The 24622-nt window shown below is 50.8% G+C and overlaps 1 long non-coding RNA gene across 1 annotated transcript; it reads right to left on the bottom strand.

Annotated features, from left to right (window-relative positions):
- Positions 1–3652: 3652 nt before the first annotated feature.
- Positions 3653–12166, bottom strand: LOC131506304 (uncharacterized). Its single transcript, XR_009258848.1, has 2 exons — positions 12034–12166; positions 3653–4713 (listed from the first exon to the last, which is right to left on the bottom strand). It is a non-coding gene; the product is annotated as an uncharacterized LOC131506304 (long non-coding RNA).
- Positions 12167–24622: the final 12456 nt, after the last annotated feature.

The following is a 24622-nucleotide window of genomic DNA, read 5'->3' as shown; positions in this document are numbered from 1 at the left end:
TTCAAGCTATACTACAAAGCTGTAATCATCAAGACAGTATGGTACTGGCACAAAAACAGACACTGAGATCAATGGAACAGAATAGAGAACCCAGAAAGGAACCCACAAACATATGGCCAACTAACCTTTGACAAAGAAGGAAAGAATATCCAAAGGAATAAAGACAGTCTCTTCAGCAAGTGGTGCTGGGAACACTGGACAGCAACATGCAGATGAGCCTGGACCACTTCCTTACACCATACACAAAAACTCAAAATGGATGAAAGACCTCAATGTCAGACAGGAAGCCATCAAAATCCTCAAGGAGAAAGCAGGCAAAAACCTCTTTGATCTTGGCCACAGCAACTTCTTACTCAACACGTCTCCAGAGGCAAGGGAAACAAAAGCAAAAATGAACTACTGGGACCTCATCAAAATAAAAAGCTTCTGCACAGCAAAGGAAACAATCAGCAAAACTAAAAGGCAACCGACAGAATGGGAGAAGATATTTGCAAACGACATATCAGATAAAGGATTAGTATCCAAAATCTACAAAGATCTTATCAAACTCAACACCTAAAGAACAAATAATCCAGGGAAGAAATGGGCAAAAGACATGAATAGACACTTCTCCAAAGAAGACATCCAGATGGCCAACCGACACATGAAAAAAATGCTCAACATCACTCATCATCAGGGAAATACAAATCAAAACCACAAGGAGATACCAGCTGACACCTGTCAGAATGGCTAACATTAACAACTCAGGCAACAACACATGTTGGCGAGAATGTGGAGAAAGAAGATCTCTTTTGCACTGCTGGTGGGAATGCAAACTGGTGTGGCCACTCAGGAAAACAGTATGGAGGTTCCTCAAAAAATTAAAAATAGAACTACCCTATGACCCAGCAATTACATTACTAGGCATTTATCCAAGGGATATGGGTGTGCTGTTTCAAAGGGACACATGCACCCCCATGTTCATAGCAGCACTATCAACAATAGCCAAGGTATGGAAAGAGCCCAAATGTCCATAGATGGATGAATGGATAAAGAAGATGTGGTGTATATATATACAATGGAGTATTACTCAGCATTCAAAAAGAATGAAATCTTACCATTTGCAACTACGTGGATGGAACTGGAGGGTATTATGCTAAGTGAAATTAGTCAGAGAAAGACAAAAATCATATGACTTCACTCATGAGGACTTTAAGACACAGATGAACATAACAGAAGGGAAGCAAAAATTTTAACTAATTAATTAATTTTAATTTAAAAAATTAAAAATAAAACTTAAAAAACGATGTGATATACACATCTATATATACATGTATGTATATATATCTATAAGGAAGTATTACTCGGCAATCAAAAAGAATGAAATCTTGCCATTTTCAAATACATGGTTGGAACTAGAGAGTATTATGCTAAGTGAAATTAGTCAGAGAAAGACAAATATCATATGACTTCACTCATATGAGGACTTTAAGACACAGAACAGATGAACATAACGGAAGGGAAGCAAAAATATATAAAAACAGGGAGGGGGACAAAACATAAGAGACTCTTAAATACAGAGAACAAACAGAGGGTTGCTGGAGGGGCTGTGGGAAGGGGGGATGGGCTACATGGATAAGGTAAGGAGCACTAGGGAATCTACTCCTGAAATCATTGTTGCACTATATGCTAACTAACTTGCATGTAAATTAAAAAAAAGAAAAAAAGAAAAAGACAAAGAAGAAAATGAATAAAAAGTAAAAACTCCACAGTGGCATTAATGACATTAGAGCTATTTTGTGTCATTTCACCTAAGATCCCGTCAATTAACTGATTATTTCTGTGAGGACACCTGCATAATTGCTAAAAACGTGCTAAAAATGAACCTGATTCAATTGCATGTTTCTTGTAGTTCAAGGCATGGATTGTTCTAGTAGATCTTCCTCCAGCTCTGCTACCACCACACCCTCATTCTCCTGCTGGGGCTTGTGACTGAAGCCAGTGCCGTCCTGCCCCCCGCCCCCCCCCCCGACCCTTGCTGGGTCCCTCTTGTCACCTATGCCTACCACTTAGGGCCTGGGCTGCCTCCACGTCGTTTCCACAGGAGTAGCTTCCAGTGCCTCAGCACCCTCCCAGTGTCTTCCACCCCCGGCCTCTGATGGAGACTCTCACCAGCACCTGGTGACAGCATGCATCTCTCTTTTCTGAGAAGGCCCTCCCACTCCTGTTTGCATGTCCTGTCTGCAGATGACCTTCACGACCACCCCGGCCACTTACTCATCCTGACAGGAACATGTGTGACACACGCTCTCTCCACCAGGCCAGGGGTGAGAGCCTGCCTGGTGCCGGCATGAGGATGTGTGGGTTTCTCTCTTCCCCTGTGTGACTTTGGCAAGCACTTAGCCTCCTTGAGGCCCTGTTTCCATGCCCGTAAAATAAAAGAGACGATGCCTGCCTCACCTGTTTCTCAGAAGAGTTTAAGAACTGACACCTGAGAGGTGACAGGTGTGAAGACACGTGAGAAGTAAAACCCAGCCAACACATGGGTCATGTTACTAACACTCTCATTATCAACCCCTTCTTATGACTGTGATAATGTCCCATACCCTTTGAGGTTTATCACAACCATGTGATAATGAAGGTGACGAGCACATTTGCCAGTTGATAGACAGCTTTATCTTCAGGCTTCAATAATTCCATTTTGAACAGCAAACATGACCCGTGATCAGTCATAAAGCTGCGGAGAATAGGTTTCATGCTTTGAAAGCATCTCAACCGTCAGCATTTACAGGTGCTCAGCATGAGCTACTCAAGGAGGAAACACGTTGTCTTTCTATCTTTGAAAAGAGGACAGCCTGTGTGCTTTCTCTGTACATAAGGACAAGCCCATAGAGGGTGTGGAGAAGGATCTGAAAGATAAGGTAGAAAAATGAGGACAGAAGATACAAAATGGATTTCATATAAAGGCTGCCACGCACACTATCATCTCCTAGTCTGTACTAGGTCTGCCGCCACAACAAAGTAGCACACACAGCGGCTTACACCAGTCAGGAAACCGGAGACCTGGGTGTGAGCCTGCCGGTTCCTCCTGAGGCCACTCACTGCCCTGCAGACACCGTGTGTCCCGTGTCCTCACACGGTCGTCCCTCTGCGTGTCTGTGTCCTCCCTCCTCCCCCTGTGAGGACAGCAGCCCTGTTGCATTAGGGCCGCCCTGATGGTCCCCTAATGGTCCAAACACAGTCACCCTCTGAGGTTTGGGGGGCTAAGGGTTCAGCATATGAATCTGGGGGGATACAATTCAGTCTGTGACACTGTCCAAATACCTCAGCCTCTTAAAACCAGTGTGGCCCTGGGGACCTCTATCAGCAGACATGTTGTGATAAGGCTGAACTTTGGTGCTGGTGTGTTGACACGTGTTCTGTGAGGTTTACAACCTGCGGTCCTCAGACTCAGACGGAGGGCTGTGTGTCCATCACCCTGGGGGTGACGCAGTGGCTTGGCACCTGGGGCGTCCATTGTCTTGCAGATGCCTGAGTTTCCTAGTGCACCTGTGTCCCGCACATGTGTACGCCTGCGTGTGTGTATGTGTGTGTGCGCACGTGTGTTGGAGTGCAAGAGCTGGTGCCTGTGGAGAGGACTCAGAAGCAGAAACGAAGAGGGAAGCAGGAGGGATTAATATCTGAATTTATTTGTCATTTCCATGGGTACATCCTGATCACAGAGACTTGCGGTTCGGGGCTGTGGCTCTTGCACACCCATCCACAGAGGAGCCTCGCGAGACTCATGGGAGTGAGGACTCAGGAGGTGGAGACGTGGGCAGTCAGAACTGTGAAACAGACAAGATGCCAACAACACAAACGTAATTCGTAAATGTGCGGAAAAACTTACTTTCATTTTCAAATCTTAGTTATGTTAAAGAACATTATGCTTTTCAGGGCAACTGTATGGCTCAGTCAGTTAAGCGTCCGACTCTTGGTTTCAGCTCAGGTTATGATCTCAGTTCATGGGTTCCAGTCCTGCGTTGGGATCTGTGCTGATAGATTGGAGCCTACTTGAGATTCTCTCTCTCTCTCTCTGCCCCTCCCCTGATCATTCATTCTCTCTCTCTCTCTCTCTCTCTCTCAAAAACAGAAAATTCGGGGCACCTGCATGGCTTAGTCGGTTAAGCATCCAACTTCGGCTCAGGTCGTCATCTCGCGGTTCGTGGATTCCAGCCCTGCATCCGGCTCTGTGCTGACAGCTCAGAGCCTGGAGCCTGCTTCAGATTCTGTGTCTCCCTCTCTTCTGCCCCTCCCCACACAAGAGAGCTTGTGTGCTCTCTCTCTTAAAAATAGACATTTTTTTTAATTAAAAACAAAATTAAATGCCAGCACGTGTCTTGTCTTCTTACATCTGATTCTAATGTTGGAGCGTCCTAACTTCACACCCTGAAAGGCAGAGAAATGAGCCTCCAGTGTTCCCCTCATGGTGGGACCAAGAACGTTGTCTGGGTGGCAGCTGTCTGTGAGAAGAGGTGCTGCAGCCCGCTTGTCTGTACTCTGCCTCAGACAGAGGCTAGTGGGGCCTTGTGGCCTCTACGTACCCTCCACTAGAAAAAAATACATCTGCACAGGCCGTAAGTTCCTTTGAGGTCGAATCTTCATTTCTCTCGAGAGTTCACTTTTCCAAGCTGCCCTTTGGCACGGAGTGCAATGGCCACGGTTCTTGTGCAGTCTGTGAGGCCAGGGAAGCATCTGGCTAAGGAAATCAGACATCGGCCACCAAGTCTCCGAGCAGAGGGACACTGCCATCAGGCAGCCCGTCTCCTCTGTCCCATAGGGCAGGGAATTTAGGTTAGACTTGATCCACGTGCGCCAAAGCGGATCGACATTTTCCTGCAAACCACTATTCAGTTTAGGCTCCCAGCAATGCCTGGGACACAGCTCTGTGCCAGCGAGGCATGGGGCGCACTGGGGTAGGAAGGCACGGCCCCTGCCATCTCAAGTTCCTGCCGACTGCAGAAGAACAGGCCCCTCTGAGAAAGTAGGACAGAACGAGTCAGGATTTGATAATAACTGCAGTGGACACTTCGGCCAGCCATTCGAACAAGGAGCAAAACAGGGACCACAGACACCCCTTCGCACAGGCTAGAAATACTGATAAGAGGATTCACACCAGTTACTAAACCCCGAGCTTACTGAGAACTTCTACCTTCATCAAGGACATCCTTCCATATCCCCGTGGCTTTATTTTTTTCTTTGTCTTGGATCAACCCATCAATCTGCAGACATGCTGATCTCTGCCCAAAACCAAAACAGGAATCAAACAAAAACCCGACTTTACTCTCCCTCCAGATTCCACTCACTTTTCCGTTCTCCCTTACTTCAAACTCTCCAGCCTCTTAAAATCGAGTGTGGCACTGTGGACCTCTTGCAGCAGACACATTGCAATAAGGCTGAGCTTTGGTGCCGGCATGGTGATGCACATGTCTTGTGAGGTCTACAACCTGGGGTCCTCAGATTCTCCAGGAGAATTGCACATTCCATTCCCCTTCTCGTTCTCTCTGGAACATAGCCAAGCAGGCTTCCAACCCCAGAGCCCGCCTGAAACTGCTCTTGACAGAGTCTCCATCAACTCCCCGTTGGCAAAACCCAATGGCAACCTCAGTCCTTATCCTCCTCTCCACAGTATTTGGACACTTGGGCTGATGGGAGTCAAGAGCAGTGTTCTTGCTTACACACACACACACACACACACACACACATTCTGTTTATCAACACATGATGTCTGTTATAAGAAGGGAACATTTTATTCAACACTCCAGTTCCTTATTACATTCTTTGCAGAAAGCTTCCTTTTGCTGTGGTTAAAACCATGGCACTCTATTTCTTGAACCTGAAGGAGCTTCTCAAGATGAGCTGAAGTCAAAATACTCAGAGTTTAATATGCTGTGTCCGCTTGTGGAAACTACTTCTCCAGATATTTGTGGAGTCTTGCATAGCAACATTTCAGAGGCAAACCATCAGCAGATGTGAACACATATGAGCTACTTCTTCAATTTGCCAGAAAAATTAACCAAAAATTACCTCTCTTTCTCCCCTAGGGATGTTGGAAGCTAAAATTCATGAAGATGGCAAACGAGCACATGAAAAGATGCTCCACATTATAGTTATCAGAGAAAGACACATAAAACAACAAGGAGATACCACTGTCCAGTGAGAATGGCCAGAACCCACAACACTGACCACACCAAGTGCTGACAACCTGGACGAACACGGACTCACACTCACTGCTGGCAGGAATGCAAAATGGCACGGCCACCTTGGAAGGCAGTTTGGTGGTTTCTTACAAAACTAAACATGTTCTGGGGCGCCTGGGTGGCTCAGTCGGTTGGGCGTCCGACTTCGGCTCAGGTCATGATCTCTCAGTTCATGAGTTCGAGCCCCACGTCGGGCTCTGTGCTGACAGCTCAGAACCTGGAGCCTGTTTCAGATTCTGGGTCTCCCTCTCTCTCTCTGACCCTCCCCCATTCATGCTCTGTCTCTCTCTGTCTCAAAAATAAATAAACGTTAAAAAAATTTAAAAAAAAAACAAAACTAAACATGCTCTTATCTTGCAATCCAGCAATTACGCTCTTTGCTATTTACTCAAAGGAGTCGAAAACATATCCACACAAAAACCTGCAGTGGGTGTTTGCAGCAGCTTAATTCATAACTGCCAAATTTTGGAAGCAGCCAAGAAAGACATCCTTCAGTAGGTGATACATAAATAAATGGATTCACCCAGACAATGGATATAACTGAGCACTAAAGAGGAAATGAGCTATGAGGCCATGAAAACATGGAGGAAACTTGGACACAGGTCACCAAGTGAAAGAAGCAACAGACTGCGTAAAGCACTGTGACACGCAGAGGACCCTGTGGTGGAAAAGCAATACACAGAATTCAACAGAAATGATACGAGGAGCAAATTCCAGTCAGCAGGGCCTTGAGTGGCTCAGACCAACTCTCGGCAGGACCAGCTGGGCAGGAAACCACCCCCCGCCCTCCCACCGAGGACCCCGAGGCCCAGGTGCCAGATGTGAAAACCCGGCCCTTATCTGGGGTGCCTGGCACCCATGTGCAGGTTGCTTACACGGAGCCCTCTCCTAAACACCGATCCCATGAGAAGGGGCTCAGGGCAGCAGCCTGCTGGACCCACCCCGCCTGTGCCCACAACTCCATCGGGACCACACGTCCCCCATGCCCACACCAGTCCCCTCTCCCTCAGGTGTGGTCCCATGGCCAAGGCTGTAACTGGTTTAACTGAAACAATGATTTCCGTCTTTCTCTTCCAGATGAGTGCTTTCAAATAATGTCACATTGAGGCCCTGAACTCACTGGAGCCACGCCTGCCTCGGATGCAGGAGCGGGGCTGGGTGAGTCACGCTCCTTTTTCCTGCCTTCCCACCTTGGTCAGAGTCCCACAGTCACCCCAGTGGCCCCAAAGCTTTTTCTCAGGACCCCTGTAGCTGAGGACGCAGTATCTGCCAGGCACGGAGCAGGCACAAGGGTCCTTATGAAGGGGAGGCAGGAGGATCAGAGTCCAAGAGAGAGGCTGAGGGGGGACGCAGGGTCCAGAAAAAAGCAACAATATTGCATGGAAGGGAGCCACAGCCAAGGAACACAGGCACCTCCAGAAGTTGGACAAAGGCGGGGAAACATTCTCACCCAGAGCTTCCTGGGAACTGGCCCTCTCAGTTTAGGCTTCTGATCTCCAGAACTATAATAAAATCTGTGTTGTGTTAAGCCAGTGAAGTTTTGGTGGTTTTTTTTTTTTTTTTTTTTTTTTTTTTTTTTACAGCAGCAATAGAAGCCTAATTCGTCACTCATTTCCTCATGAACCGTTCTCTGGTTTCTGCACCTGCTTCATGGTACGTGGTGATCAGTGTGGCACATTCTGCTCTGCAGGAAGACAGAGTAACATTGGCCACGTCATAGGCCACGAAAAATCACTTCCTTTTTAAAAAAATTTTTTTAATGTTTATTTTTGAGAGAGAGAGAGAGAGAGAGAGACAAAGAGACGGGGGGAGGGGCGGGCAGAGAGAGGGAGACACAGAATCTGGAAGCAGGCTCCACAGAGCCTGATTGCGGCCTGAACTCACAAGCTGTGAGATCATGACCTGAGCTGAAGTCGGACACTCAACCGACTGAGCCACCCAGGAGCCCCAGGAAAATCACTTCCTAATCCTGAGAGCTCACTGCCTGCCACAACCTTTGGGGATCAGACTTCTGGGTACCAGACAGTCACACGGAGTTTGAATTTTAGTGAAAGTTTATATTGCGCAACAGGGCAATGCACTCTTGTCCCTTTCGCGCACAGGAATACATTCCATGTGGAGTTTTTGCAGAGATGGACATGTATTGATGTTTCCTATAACCAGCCCAGTCCCATGTTTCATCAGGGAGTTAGTTAAAAGCCCATTAGAGGGAGACTGGGGAGATGGTGGCAGTGTGGTGTCATTTTTACCTCCCCCAGTTCTCCCAGAAACAGACACAGTAGACTTGACAGGAAAACTGATGGCCTACTGAGGACAGCTACCACTAAACAGAGGACCACATGCTCCCACCAACCCCAGTGGCAGGTCAGGTGAACCGCCTGCAGCTGAAGGCATCCAGGAGGGATTTGGGAAAGGGAACAGAGCTCCTGGTGGCCTCCTGGACCGAAGCCACTGGAGTAGACACAGGAAAGTGGAAGGGACCACGGAGACAGAGCCTTCTATTTGTGGCTTCGCATACAGGAAGGGGCCAGGGCCCCATAGCTCTGGGGCATCCAGACCCCATAAACTAGCAAGACAGACAAGGCCCCTGCAGCCCCAAGTTCCCTCACCGGGGAGAAGCTGGGGGAACTGAACTCACGGCCAACTGCACGTGGGGGGCGCAGTGGGGTCAGAGAGGGGCAACACCCACATGCAGGAGGGGAGGGGGCCCTCCGGGGGTGCCGGACCACGAAAGAACAGCACCAGCGGCTGTGCGCACGCCACACTCTCCTGCAGGTGCAGGCACATCCTTCCCGCCTTTTCGTACTTCTAATATAAGCCACAGCAAAGGACCATGGGAAAATCTATGTAACCATTGTCCGATCCCTGCCAACGAGGAAAGCGTGCCAGGAAGACACAGACCCTCACTTGAGCAGACCCTCCCCGGCACAAACACCCCAAGGACCCTCCCTCCACCCCACCTCCCCCCACGAATGCCCACTCGGACCCTCAGTCGTGTGCGCGTTTGCACATCGGAGGCACCTGTGCGCAGCCTCCACCTTCCAGCTGTGTCCGCACGTGCAGGGGGTAGTGGGTGGGTAGCTCTGCAGCCTCCTGTGTAAGGGCACTAACTCCATCAGGACCTGTCTCCTCGGCGGGAGTCAGGATTTCAACAGAAGAACTTGAGGACACAAGCCGTTAGTCTGTCACAGGGCCCCAGTCACCAGGGCCCTCCTGGCTCCAAGGACCACAGGCCCAGCTGAATCCACTCTCTCCAGAGACCCCAGACGAGAGACAAAGGACGCTCCAGCCACCCACGTTTGTCCATCATCATTTGGCAAGAAACAAGCCACGAGTCTGAGTTGCATCAAACCTCCAGGTCTAAGGCAGGACGCGGTGAAACGTGGAATGACCCCCACAGGAGAGCTGTCAGTGGTGTGTGCCTTGTGGGCACCTAAAAGCATCTGGGCAATACAAACTGTAAAGCTAGAGAACGTGGAGAGGGAGGGATGACGTTCTGACTGGAAGACGTATCATTGCTGGGGCCCTCCAATCCAAACCAAAAAAGTATAATTTCGAGCCACTGGAGGAAGAACGCTGAATTCTGCTCCTCTGTTGTGCAAAAATGCCACTCCAAACTTAATGGCTTAAACTAGCACGCTTCGTTTGCTCCCATTTTGGAGCCAGGCACAGCAGGACGGCTGATTTTGAGGCACTCTGGGGGGGGGGGGGGGGGGGGGCTGACCTGCCCTGATGGCCCCTCCACCCAGGTGTGAGGCCCTCCCACGTTGGAGGCCTGTGGGCGCTTCCTCTCTCCTTTCCCAAAAGGTCTCTCCCATGTCCTTAAGGCCACAGTGATGTCTGGCGTTGGACAAAAGGGAGTCAGTCCTGAAGGCTGACCCCGCCCCCCAGGAGCTCCGCCCCCCAGGAGCTCCGCCCCCCATCCTACTGGCTAAACAGGACTCAGCTGCCTAAGAGATGACTACAGCCGGTGCTTTATTTTGCTAAGCAATTACTATTAACTTTTGCTTGCAGGGAGTTCTGCAGTTACCTTTGCAAAGGGTTCCCATCCTTTAGAGACCCTCAGGGTAGATGAAAGGATATGCAAATACCCTGGGGGAGAGGGAGGCAGGGTAAGGACAGACGCAGGCTCACCAAGCTGTGGAACTGTTGAAGCTGGTTGATGCACATCTTTCTCTATTTTTGCATGTGCTGGTAAATTTCCATAATACAAAGAAAAAACAAAACAAGTACACACCAAGCCCCAGGCTCATTTAAATGAGAGCAGGAATGCACTGGGTGCTCCAGGGCTCCCGTGTGCTGGAGCAACTGCAATAGTGGCCGAACCTGGCCACAGGTCTAGCACCTGCTGTGCGCGCAGCACTTTACCCGGTGCCCAAACTCTCATCGGTGAGAGTCTCCCTGATTCAGCACAACAAGGATGTCAGTTTTATCTGTTGCAACTTGAAGCAGCAGGTGTAGACCGGGGGGGGGGGGGGGGGGGGGGGGAACAAAGCCATGGGGGAGGAGTCAGTCCCGGACCTCCTGCAGGGCACGGTGACCATGGTGAACAATACCGCACTGAATACTGGAACTTGGTAGGAGAGCAGGTCTCAGGTGCTCTCAGAACGCATGCCCGTGAGGACAGGAGCCATGAATTCGTTTGGCCGCGGGAATCATTCCGCTGTGTGCGGCCCTCAGAACATCGTGTTGCGGGGCGCCTGGGTGGCTCAGTCTGTTAAGCGTCCGACTTCAGCTCAGGTCACGATCTCGCGGTCCGTGAGTTCGAGGCCCGCGGGCTCTGGGCTGATGGCTCAGAGTCTGGAGCCTGCTTCCGATTCTGTGTCTCCCTCTCTCTCTGCCCCTCCCCCGTTCATGCTATGTCTCTCTCTGTCTCAAAAATAAATAAAACGTTAAAAAAAAATTAAAAAAAAAAAAAAGAACATCGTGTTGTACACCGTACACATTCACGACGGTATTTTTCTTTTTTTTTTTTTTTTAAATTTTTTTTTCAACGTTTTTTATTTATTTTTGGGACAGAGAGAGACAGAGCATGAACGGGGAAGGGGCAGAGAGAGAGGGAGACACACAGAATTGGAAACAGGCTCCAGGCTCCGAGCCATCAGCCCAGAGCCTGACGCGGGGCTCGAACTCACGGACCGCGAGATCGTGACCTGGCTGAAGTCGGACGCTTAACCGACTGCGCCACCCAGGCGCCCCATGACGGTATTTTTCAATGCGCTTTAAATTCCTCTGCTCAGGAGCCCCCTCCCCCCGGGGGGGGGGGGGGCGGGATGCAGTCCTACCTTAGCTTCTGCTGAGAGGTGGGGCCCTGCCTAGTCCCTCTGCCCTCCTGGTGCCTGGGGGCTCCAAGGAGGGAGGTGTGGGGCTGGGATCCGACTTCCTCTTCTCCAGCATGTTCAGGCTCCTCCTCCCTGCCCCGCCCCCTCTCCCTCCCTCTCCCCCTTCCTCACCTTCCCCTCTTCCCCCTCCCCTCCCCCTCTTCCTTTCCTCCTCCCCCACCCCTCCTTCTCTCCCCCTTTTCCCCCTCCCCTCCCCACCCCCTCCACGCCCCCTCCCCACCCCCTCCACTCTCCTTCCTCCCCTCCCCCCTCCCCCTCTCCCTTCCCCTCTCCCTCTCCCTCCTCCTACCGCTACCCCTCCTAACCCTCCTCCCCCTTCCTATCCTTCCCCCTCCTGCCTCCTCCTACTCCTTCCCCTCCCCCTCCTACCCCCTATTTCCCCTAACCCCCCCCCTCCTCCTCCTCCTCCTCCTCCTCCTCCTGAGCTGCTCGCAGAGCCGCTTCCCATACACCACGAGTAGAGGCGCACTTACCTCTCCTCAGGGCTGAATCCCTGGGGGGGTCTCCCAGACGAGGCACACTGTCCTCATAGCCTGGGCCTGATGGCTCTGCACGCCTGGGAGAGCTCTGGCAGCTGGGTGGGCCTCCTGCAAACTTCCTTTCCCTCCCTCCTTCGTCCCTCCCTCCAGTCCCAGAGCACTTCCCGGTGGCTGATCCATCCCTGCGCCACCCTTCAGGGGAGCCTCTCCAGGGCCTCGGGGCTGCTCCGCCCGGTCTGCCTCCTGCCCACCCTCTGCACAGACAGGTGAGGTGAATTAGGTAGGTCTGTCCGAGCTCCCGGCAACCCCTCTGCTCCTCCAGCGCCCCCTTAGTCACGTGGCTCCAGCCTCCCTGGGCTCCTCTTTGAACTAAGGGCCCTTCCTCCCCCCCCCCCCCCCCAGGACCCTGACTCTCACTTTTGCAGGTCTTACATTTCTCCAGTGTCCCTGCAGATGGGACACAGCCGCTCCCGACTCACAGACTCCACACCCGTGTTGTCTGTTCCTCCTCTGCCCACTAGCCTTAGGCCCTCCTCCTGGCTCCTGTGCGGCCCCCTCCTCCTAATGGAGCCCAGGACAGTGCCCTCCTAGCGAGCATGGGGGTCCTGCTGTTTCCCCAGAGAAACTTTCTATGAACTCCCCCCACAGGACAGTTTCTCCTTTTTTTTTTTTTTTTTTTTTTAAAGTGAGAGGCAGGGTGCAAAGCCTTCCTAAGCCAAGGACAGATTTCACTTCAGCGGATTTTTCTTTTTTCAATTTTTTGTTTTGCTGTTATTTATTTTTGAGACAGAGGGAGAGAGACAGAGTGCAAACCGGATGGGGCAGACACACACACACACACACACACACACACACACAAACACAGAGCTGTCAGCACAGAGTCCAACATTGCGCTCCAACTTAGCCAAGCTGTGAGATCCTGACTTGAGCCAAAGTTGGACGCTTAACCGGCTGAGCCACCCAAGCGCCCCTCAGTGGATTTTCCTTGTGTGCAGGCTGTTAGAAAGTGTATCTGGGGGCACCAGGCAGCCTTTCCTGAGCCTCTGAGTCTGTTTACAAACAGCATGAGAAAGGTGAGGTGTGGCGCTGTGGGACAGGAGTGTGCTGAGACCTGTGCAAGGGGAGCTGAGAAGCAAGCGCCCCAAATGCCCTTGGGCCACTTGCAGACACCCCCTGGCCCCAAATTCATTGTCCTTCTAAAAAGCATGCTGTCCCTCCTTCTCCTGTTACTGGCTGTCAAGAGACAAGATCTGTCCTGAGCCCTTGCAACATTGGACCCCAAGAGAGTCTCACTGGGGAATCTGATGTTCATGGACAAGTCAGGTCTCTGTTCACCAGCCCCAACTGCTGGAAGAAACATTCCTTCTATGGAAAAATCAAACCCAAACTCCTGCAGTTATTTCAAGTTAATTAAAAAAAAAATCACCAGTGGGGCGCCTGGGTGGCTCAGTGGGTCGAGCGTCCAACTTTGGCTTAAGTTACGATCTCAAGAACCGATCTCACAGTTCCCACCTCAGACTCTGGACTGACAGCACAGGGCCCGCTGGGGATTCTCTGGCTCCCTCTCTCTCTGCCCCTCCCCTGTTCGCGTGCAGGCAGGAGCGCTCGCTCTCTCTCTCTCTCTCTCTCCCTCTCCCCCTCTCTCAAAAATAAGTAACTATAAAAAACAATCATCAAAGTGTGCGCTGTTTGCTTTAAATAAAAGCTTGCTGCCTCTTCTAGAAAAAGGCGGCATACACGCAGCAGCCCCTGGCTGCGGGGAGGGTGGGGGTGGGGGGGCGCTGCGTATCTCAGTTCAGACTGGGACTGGATGCCTCCAGAAGGAAATTTTGTTCTCTTGACCTTGAGTGCTGGACAGTCAGGAGTCCCTTCTGACTGAAAATCCTTTAAAATGTTCACTGGCCTGGAAAGAACAATTTTTTTCAGGCTTAATCAGCCAAGATACATTATTCAAAAATGTAATTTGCTGTGTAAACAAACAGCAGATCAGCTTGCTTTGTTGGCTTGATCCCCATCTGGGCTGACAGTCTTTCCCAAACTGCCTTCCTGCCATGAGGCCTTCTTATCCAAGGGCCCCGGAAAGATTTACATGTTGGGGAAAGCCTGGAGTCTGCATGAAAAGTGAATTTAATCCTTATTTAACCGAGTTCATTTGCCTCTTGGGACGCCTGGCTGGTCACAGGAAGCACCTGGCTTTGAAAAGAACTGAGCGTAGACATTTTTCCACAGCTGAATTATTTCAAACCCTCGACTGCTATGCAGGCTTCCCCATGCTAATCCTGTCTGAGAGTCTGCCCCGCCTGTTTGGATTACATGGTTCCTAGGGAGGGCACCAGGGATGTGTCTGCAGAGGAGCTGGGGGGCCCCACTGCTACACCCTCTGCACCTCCCCGCCCCTGCGTGGGCTCTCTGTCTGCTCTGGCTTATTTCCTCCTTCCTCTCAGCCGGCAGGGTCCTGCCCTCGTCCTGGTCACAGGCCTGGCCACCAGAGGGATATTAGTGAGTGGTGAGCATGAGAATGCATGCTTTGGGAAAGGCCGTGTGCTTCCCTGTTTCTGTACGTTGGCCTCACCACAGTGCATGTGGCTTTCCAGAGGGCCAGAGAATGTGTCTGATCAAGGGACCCCCATACTGTGTTCAGGATCCAGTCCCTGAGCTCCATGGGGCAGAGGCCAGGGGAATTGCAGGATCACAGAAGGAATGTGGGCTTAGGCGGAAACTAGACCTGGGTTTGAATCATGGCTTTGTCGTTCAGTACTTTGGGGACAACATACTCTACCTTTCTGAACTGGAGTTCCTGCACCAGTACATGGGGGTGATGCTGGCTTCCACATACTGATGCAGAGGGGAAGGTGCACGGAGTGCCCTCAGCATCCCACCTGGCCACGACAGGTGCTCACCACACCCAGGTCCTCCCACTCCTCTGTGATCTGCACCTGACACCCTACACCCTGGAGGGGCAAGGGGGGACGGCTCCCTTTCCTACTGAGAGTGCACCAGCTCCTTCCTTCCTGCCTCCAGACCTCCAATGTGAAGGAATCACCATGGTCCCTATGCACAGCTGGGGTGTCGGGCTCACAGCAAGGAGTGAGGAACCCCAACAGAACTCACTTTCCCACCCCCGTGGTGCTGCAAACAAGACAGGGACAGATCTGACTTCCTGCCGAAGTCTCGCTACAACATCTCCTCCTGCCCAGGGACTGGGGAGTCAGCGGCAGTCACGCCCACAGGACAGGGGCCTGGGCACTTGGGTGATGCCTGCACATGTTCTGGTTGTCACGGAGGAGACGGATGCCAGCTCCTGGCTTATCCGGTGGGTGACAGAGAGATGCGGCTTGACCTAGTACCCCCCAGACAGAGGACTGTCTACCCAAAGTGGCAAAAATGTGGAGCCTGACACACTGTCCTGGGTCAGCACTGTCCAGTAGGAATAAACGCAATTTTAAATTTTCTGGTAACTACAGTAAAAAAAAAAAAAAAAAAAAAAGGCGGAAAGAAACAGGTAAATTGATTTTATAATGTATCTCATTGAAGCCATAGATCCAAAATATTATTCTTTCAACATCTACTCAATCTAGTTATCAGCAAGGTATTTTACACTGTTTTTTGTTTGCTTGTTTGTTTGTTTACGAAGTCTTTGGATTGTAGTGTGTATTGTACACTGACGCCACTTCCCGATTCAGCCCACCTGCGTTTCCGGGGCTTGGTGGCCGCCACCATTTGCAGACCGTCCCTAGACAGGTTCCTCTGTGTGTCCCCTTTTCTGAGCAATAAGAGAACATTGACTGGACTCTGAATTCAGTCTTCATCATTTATCGGCTGGTGTTGTTCCCACCTGGCTCAAAGATTTTCTGAGATTTTACACTTTATTTGTCTCCCCAAAGCCCCTGGGCCAAAGGGACAGATGTCTTAGTCCACTTGGGCCACTAAAACAAAGTACCATGGCCAGACGGCTGGCTTAGACAACACACTTTCTCACAGTCCCAGAGGCTGGACATCCAAGACCAAAGTGCTGCCTGACCCGGTGTTTGGTGGGGCTCCTCCTGCTTTGTAGACTCCTCTCCTCTGTGTCCTCATAAAGCAGAGAGCAGAGGGAGGGGCAAACTGTCCCCATCTCTTCCTAGGAGGTTGCTGATCCCATCTGTGGGCTCCCCCCCTTGTGACCCCATCACCTCCCAGAGGCCCTCCTCCCAGTACCATCACCTCGGAGTGAATTCGGGGGACACAGACGTACGGACCACAGCACTCACCAGATGTGTTTGGGTCCCCCACTTCCCTCGTGGTGCTTGGAGGAGGGTCCTTGGGGGAGAAGACCCACAAGAGCACAGCAAGGACATTTACTGAGCCCCTATCCACATCTGTCTCCCACATTATTTCAGTTCCCTGACAGCCCCTTTTCAGCAGGAAACTGAATTCAGAGATGTTTGTCAGCCTGCCAAAGGTCATGGGGGGTGGGGCAGGCGTCTGCTGAGTCCCAGGCTCCAGGATGTGCTGGTGCCTCCGGCTGCCTCCTTCAGAAGGAAGCCACCCAAGGTGAGCACCAGGCATTGGGGTCCCTGAGGCAGACCTCAGGTTCACTGCACCCCCAAAACAACTCAAATCAGAGACACAACAGAGGCAGCGGGTGGTTGATCTGCTGCCTGTGGGGACATTTTAAAATATCTCCCTTCCAGGCCCTTACTGGTTTCTGAAATTTCCACCAACTGAACAGTCCACAGGGGGTGCCTGCGGGGCACTGCCTTTCTCAGCGGCCCCAGAATCTCCATGTGGCAGAGGTTTCCAGTTCCCGGCTCAGGGCAGATGTGGTCAGACCGTGTCCTGTGGGTGTTTGGATGCCGTGGATGCCGTGAGCAGTGCTGGGCGTTCTCCAGGCGGCCCATCTAGAGCTAGAGGATCCCTCACCACCTGTCTCCCCGCATGCTGGCCGACAGGCGGGATGCACGGTGCCGGTACCACGTGACCTGGGACACTGGGACTCCTGCTTGTTTGCTGCCAGAGAAGAACTCACCCGTCCTGATCACACAGCAGGCTGGCTGGCAGTTGTGCGAGAATTTAAGCAGGACCTGGGCTCTTGGTGGCTCAGTCCCCCCATCGCTGCCTTTGCTAGGGGCAGGAGTACACCCCGCGGCTAAGGGGGGCTGTTTGAAGCTTGGAGGACTCTGCAGTCACAGGCGCTAGGCCCCTGGAGGCTGGGACGGGAGGGGAGGACGAGCCTTGGTCAAAACTCATGTAGGCCCTCAATTTTTTTTTTCACATATACAATGAGTTTGGTGGATATTGCATCAGTGCCTTTTATATAATCACATGCTAGACACAATCATAAGTGATGAGCTGTGAAAATAAACAAGACCTCTGAGTTGTACACTTGGAAATGGTTTGGGTGTCAAGATAGAGACATGGTGGGACCTGGGAGGCTCGGTCAGTTAAGCGTCTGGCTGTTGGGTCCAGCTCAGGTCATGATCTCACAGTTCGTGAGTTCAAGCCCCACATCTGTGCAGACAGCGTGGAGGCTGCTTGGGATTCTCTCCCTCTCTCTCTCTCTCTCTCTGTCCCTCCTCCGCTTACCCTCTCTCTCTCAAAATAAATAAATAAACTTAAACAAAGATTTCTTTGAAAAAATAAAGGAGACACGGTGGCAGAGTGTGACAGAGCCTCCAGGGGGTTGGGTGCAGAGAAGGGAGAAGATGTTTCTGGTGACATGTTTGGCCCATTTGACCTGTGCAAGCTTGAGCACACAAGGGCTGCCTGGAGGGTTCTACCCACACGGGTAACTCAGGCTGTCCTGCTTCTCCCTGAATCGGAGGAGCTGCGTGTCCCGGTGCAGAGGGACACAGATACACGGCAATGAGACTTCCTTTGCCCTTGAGTAGAGTGACATGGCTGAATGGGGCAGAGACTGTAACACTTTATGTGGGACTTCTCTGTGTGTTCTTGCCGCACCGGTTTGAACACCGACTCTCGGCTCGCAGGACCCTCTCCCGTGGGCACAGATGTGAAGGATCTGACGTGCTCCAGTTGGGCTCTGCAGGAGGCCGGTGGAGGTGCCGATGCCGTGGCGGAAATGTGGGGAAGGTTCCAGAACCTAGGCCGGTGTGCTCAGTGCGTTTGCCCTTCCAGAAAATGTCCCCACAGGCAGCAGGCTCCTGGAAGGCTGAGGTGGGCCTGCAGGTCATGATCTCATGGCTGGTGAGCGCAAGCCCCACAGGGGGCACTGTGCTGATCGGGGCCGCTTAACGGAGTCACCTGGGGGCCCCAAACCAGTTGCGGGTCTTACATAAGAACTGCGAGCACATTATTTGGCCCCTAATAAACAAGCTGAAGTTCAGATTGAAACAAATTTCAAAAGTATATCATATTCTCAGAGCTGCTCCTCCCCGACCTCAGTGCCAGGTCTCAGCTGAGAGAGTGAGCCGAGCCAGGGTCCTGTCCAGCGCACGACTGAACCCGACCACGGATTCTGTCGCTGCCACCGCTGCCCTTCACTGACACGCTTCTGGATCTGGACGAAACATTAAATTGTCTCCTTCCCTTCTCCATCACGTGCACACCTTTTATACTATCGGTGGCAGTTCAGGTCTTCTGAAAACAGTGTGGCAGTATGTGTGAGGTCCACAGCACAGTACAAGCAGCATCTAATAACAGTTTTTATTGTAGAATGTTTTCAGATACTTGAAGAAATCAAATCTTTAATTGAGAAAAAAAAAAAAAAATATATATATATATATATATATATATATATATATATATATTATACTTTCTAAATTGGCCCAGTGGGTTAAACACAGACACACACATGGAAGAGAGAGAGAGAGGGGAACCTGCTTCTGATTCTCTCTCCCTCGCTCTCTGCCCCTCCCCTGCTCTCTCTCAGGGAAGGGCGGGGGAAGATCCACGACTGGTTAAACAAAGCATTTTTTATAATGCGTCAGAACATGTGCTGCAGCCCGGACACAAGGAAGCATCTCATTGGTCCCTGTTCTCGAGGTGTGGTTTCCACGGAAGGTGTGCTACTCGCACAGGCAGGGGACACAATGGTGCACAATGAACTGTTCATGCCAGAGCCCCAATTCCATGGCAGCCTAGTAGGCATTTCTTGACCCTCAAGCATCTTTATTTTTTTATTTAAAAAATTTTTTTTAATGTTTATTTATTTTTGAGAGAGAGAGAGATGGAAGACGAGCAGGAGAATCGGAAGCAGGCTCCAGGCTCCGAGCTGTCAGCACTGAGCCCGACACGGGGCTGGAACTTACAAGCCTTCGAGCTGTGAGATCATGACCTGAGCCGAAGTTGGCCACTTAACCGACTGAGCCATGTAGGCACCCCTCATCTTTATTTTTTAAGTGATACCGTTTAGAAGGCTGTCAAGATTCAAGATCCTCATATAAGGCAATATATTTAACTTCCTCTCCTTCCCACAATGACAGGAGAATGACCAAAAATGAGGAAATCTTTTTTGATAGTAGAAAGGAGAATCATAGACTTGTCAGGAAATTTTAGAGATTTCTGAGTAATATGGTGAGGACAAGCCAGGCTGTAGGATCCAGCACGTGAGAGGTCTGCCCTTACTCCTGCAGGATCAGGGCCTACGGAATATTTGAGGATGATGGACACAGAATATAAAGAAATAGTGGTGATCAGAACAACCCACACTACTGAGAGTTCATGTGGAAATAGTTGTTTCCTATACGATTATAAAACCTAATTTAATGTGAATAATACACATTCTTCTGAAAGAAACATTTCATAATGTTAAAAGAATTTGAATAATAATTTGACACAAAAATGCAAGATTATTTCAACAAACCCGAGAGGTAGGGGGAGATCAAGGACACATTAAAACACAAAAACAAGGGGCACCTGGGGGGCTTAGTCCGTTGGGCGTCCAACCTCAGGTCATGATCTCACAGTTGGTGGATTCAAGCCCCACATCGAGCTCTGTGCTGACGGCTCAGAGCATGGAGCCTGCTTCAGATTCTGTGTGTGTGTCTCTCTCTCTGCCCCTCCCCTGCTCATTCTCTCTCTCTCTTTCGCTCTCTCTCTCTCTCATAGAAATAAACATTAAAAAAAAATTTTTAATAAAAAACCCACAAAAACAAAACAAAAAATGCCAGAGAACTTGATGCTGAATATATTACCAAAATATAAAAATCAACGCAAAAGCACCAAACTCCCAACAGATGAAACAGCTCACTTCTAAAATTCTGTGCTTTGGATTGTAAACTGGGGATAACTCACAGAGGATGGATCTTCTTCAAATAGTACCCACCAAGCCTTCCTGTCCTTCAGCAGAACCATCATAAAATGTGCCCATGAGCTCACAAGTTCAACCGCATCCTGAGTGCATACAAGGGTCCAGCATTTCGACAAGAGTTTGAAGTTCCCGATGGGTCCTTCAATCTCCTGGGAAGGCTGGGCTGCATACCAGTGTTTGTGGGATGGTCTGATGCCGTGAGAACAAAGGCCTGCAGTCGCCCAGGGCAGGGCAGGGCATGGATGTCTCTGCTTGACCAGAACCCCGGGAGACTCATTCATTACACTAAGGTTTATTTGGCACCAACAGTGTTCCTGGCATCGGTCTGTGGCATGGGGTAAAAGCACAGGTTTGGGAGAGGGAATGTCCAGGTTTTGTTTCTAATGCTTATGAGCCAAATCATTTTGAGCTGGTCTCTCAGTAGGTCTGTGTCCATTTCTGTAGATACAGAAGAGGACACCAGCCTCAGGGCTGAGGGGGGATTAAATGCATTAATGCGCTTCAGTGACTGAAATAGAATCTGCCATCAACCAATCCACGGAGGGTCTGAGTAGAACAAAAGGGCAGAGGAAGGGCGAATCTGACTGTGTGAGCTGGGACAGCATCGCCTCCCCTCAGACATCCGCTCCCCAGCTCACAGACCTTTGGACTTGGACTGAACAACACCAGCAGCTTTGCTGGGCCTCCAGCTCACAGACAGCAGATTCTCAGCCTTCATAATCACATGGGCCAGTCCCTCGTGATGAATCTTCCCACATATCCAGACGGTTCTCTGCAGAAGCCTGGCTAACGGAGCACTGCTGTGGTAACCCACGCCAGGCAGGCTCCAGCCAGCATCCGGAGGTGTCACTGCCCAGCGTCCCCCTGTGACGTCCCTCCCACACCACAGGCCAATAACCAGCGGCACCTGCCCCTCCTTCCCTCCCCCTGAGGCTGAGCACCATCAGTCACAGCAGAAGCCAGCCCCAGCAGAAGCCAGCCCCGTCCTTCCCCTCATGCTGGTTTTCTCTCCTTTCTTCCTCCCCACCCCTCAGGATGTGGCCCGGGGTCACATCTCACATGGTCTTCACGCAAGCCTTCATCTCTCTCAGAGTCAGCTTTGGCCCAGGAAGAGCCCTGCACAGGCTGAGGTCAGGAGCCAGACTGTGTACAAGGAAGCGTGCGGTGTGTCAGTGCTAAGGAGCCAAAGAAAGCAGAGAAGAGATGTCCTGGGTTGGAGATGCTGTGGTGGCTCCTCGGTGGTCCGCACACCTGGAGACCCTTGGTGCGTCTCTCAGGGGAGAGTTCTCCAGGCAGCGGGGAGGCATGGGGAGGCGTCCCAAGTGCATTCTCTGTGTTTGAAGAATGGCACGGTGAGAAGACAGCCACAGGTTGGATCACAGAGGCTGTAGGGGTGCACATTCTGGAGGGCCGGTTTGGTGCCCTGGAGACTGTGGCTTTAACTCCAACGCTGAAGCCACCAGGGATTTGGGTAAAAGGGAGACATAGTGGGACCCAGCTTGTCAGGGACAACCATGTCAGTGCTGGATCTGCATGCCAGAGGATGGAGGGTGAGGTCACCAAGTGGTTAAGATGGTGTTCTGGGAATCCGGGGAGAGTAGATGGTGCTGCCCAGAGCCTCAGGGACAGCAACGGCCAGCAGAATGCCAAAGGTCCCCCACCAACAGCCTCTGGAGCAGGTGCCGGTGTCCAGCCACATGCAGTGCCTCAGGGGTGGGCAGGGAGCACCTGGGGCCGGACTGCAGCCAGGCCTGCATCCAGCCTTGTGGACGAGGAGGAAGGACACAGGACAAAGGAGTCACAGGTAAAGTCAAAGGTGGACACAGCAGCTGAGAAACCCACGCTTTGTCTGAGAGAAGGTCCCAGAAGGGGAGGAAGAGCAGGAGGAGCTCCTGGGGAGTTGCGGCTGGGGGTGGAGGTCGGTGGTCAAGGGAAGAGGAGGCCAGGCTTGGGCAGGAGGGTGACAGTGGATGGGGATGGCTCTGGCTGTCCCTACTGCTGGTCGTCTGCGCCACACCCAGCCAGGCCTCAGGAACTGAACAGACACAAACCTTTTCCCTCCAAGGACCGTCTGTTTGCTGGGTATTGTTTGAACACACACAACAGTCTCTCTGCTCCCTCCATACAGATGCTTCACGGCACGAACGGGGAAGGGACACGGAGACACCAGCTGGCACAGGTGACCCAATGACCCAGTAGGCGTGCTGAGGGGAGGCGGCTTCAGAACTGGGGGTTCTGAGTGTTTGTTCCCCAAAACCCCTGTGTCGGCTCCATGTCACTGAGCCATCGCCTGCCTGGCAGTCTGGAGAGGGTACAGGGCCGAGTCTCCACAGCCTGAACACTCGGCCACTTGGCGAGGTGTGCCGGGAACACTGGCAAGCACGGTGACCTCTCGTGAAGTTGGGGATTCTGTGTGCAGTTTCGGAGTTCTGAGGAGGCAGCCTTGGAAATCCCGCATGTAAATCATAATTAACTGTGTCAAAGTGCCTTTGCAACAAATGCAATATATAGAAAATTCAATAAATAGCAGCACCCTAACTTTTTAAAATTAACTTTTCCATTGTATTGGCATTGGTCCAGAGGGCAGCCACTACATATGTTACAGGACGATAGTTGAAGATGAAATGTGAAGCCAAGAGTTTCATTCACTTATGCAAGTCTCGGGGCACAGCTAGTGTGTGTGTGTGTGAAAACATGTAGGATTGCATGTCGAGAGCTCCAGTCACTACTGTGAGGGGTAAGTTACCCAGAAAGACTCAAGAGTTCCTCAAAGTTCCTAAAGTGCTTAATTATTTTTAAGTAACTATGTGTGAAAAACAGAGCTGTCTCTTGCCTTTTGTATAACCTGATTTTACTGCATTAGGTTTTTAGAATGCATTAAGTGCATTTTTTTTTTTTTTTAGGGAAGATGCTTAAGACGGCTTTTTACAGCAAACTCTGTCCAAGGCTGTAAAAAACAAGACTTGTGAGGATATCCACTTGTCAGCCTGGTGTTTGCTCTGTGGCAGATGCCATGTGGTCACTGACCATATTAGCTCATACAACGCACACTTCTTGGTGCCTGGGTCTTCTTGTCTGGTAATGGATCTAAGTGATATTTTATTTTATATTCTTCTTTAATGTTTCTTTATTTTTGAGACACAGAGAGAGAACACAAATGGGGGGAGGGGCAGACAGGGAGGTAGAGAGAGGATCCCAAGCAACAGTCACGCCCAGTGGAGCCCCATGTGAGACTCCATCTCACGGTTGTGAGATCATGACCTGAGCCTAATGGAGGCTTAACTGACTGAACCACCAGGCGCCCCTCTAGGTGATATTTTCATGAACACAATCCATCTTTTATTTCATGCCCACTCCACGAACTGGTCCCCAGTGCCCCTCTCCAGACCCTGACCCGCCACGTGCCACTCTTGGTCTCCACATACTGCTTCCAGTCCCTTCAGCCCCTTTCTCGGTCGCCCTGCAGCCCACTCCCAGCCCCCTCCAGGACCCCCGCCTTGAGAAAGGTGCAGAGATTTCCCATACACCCCCTGCCTCACTCATGCACAGCCTCCCCTGTTATCAACCAGATGGTACATCTGTTGGGTCCATGAACAGTGACACATCATTATCACCCACAGTTCACGGTTTACATTAGAATTCACTCTTGGCATTGTATACTGTATGAGTTTTGACAAATTTAGACTGACATGTACAGAGTAGACATTTTTTATTTTATTAAAATCCGTGTAATCAATTTTTTTCTTACATGGCTTGGTTTTTGCTGTTGTAAATAAAAATATCACCAAACCCAAGGTCATGTAGCTTTTCTTCTGTGGTTTCCTCCAGAATTTTCAGTTTTGCATTTTAAATTTAAGTCTATTGACAACTTTGAATACATTTTTGTGTAGTTTGTAAGGCTGGTATAAAATGTTCACTTTTTCCCATATGGGTCTTTTGGGGGGGCTCCCATTGTTCCTGTTTGCTCTGTGATGAGGGAGCTTGGGGCAAGCTGAGGGCAAAATACATGCTGGGGCACACACACACACACACACACACACACACACACACACGGAATACGTGGTATTCCAAGGATGCTCCTGCCTACCCAAGAACAAAGGAAAAGGGTTTAGGTGCTTGCCATAATGATGTGGGAAACTAAGGCAAATGAAAAATTAAATTCCCTAATTGCCTACAGCCCATTGACAAGTCCTTGGAACCAGCAGAGTGACCTCCCTCTAGGGGCTCAGTTGCCTCCATGACGACACTTTGCTGGGGGCAAAAGAGAACCTTAGCTTAACATGATCCCAACCTCGAGGCTCCTGTAACTCTATTTTCTTTATCTCAAGTCCC

The sequence above is a fragment of the Neofelis nebulosa genome, chromosome 3 (genome assembly GCF_028018385.1).
Source record: "Neofelis nebulosa isolate mNeoNeb1 chromosome 3, mNeoNeb1.pri, whole genome shotgun sequence".
Classification (NCBI taxonomy): domain Eukaryota; kingdom Metazoa; phylum Chordata; class Mammalia; order Carnivora; family Felidae; genus Neofelis; species Neofelis nebulosa.
Note: the sequence above shows the minus strand (reverse complement) of the source record. Positions and strands in the feature narration are given on the sequence as shown.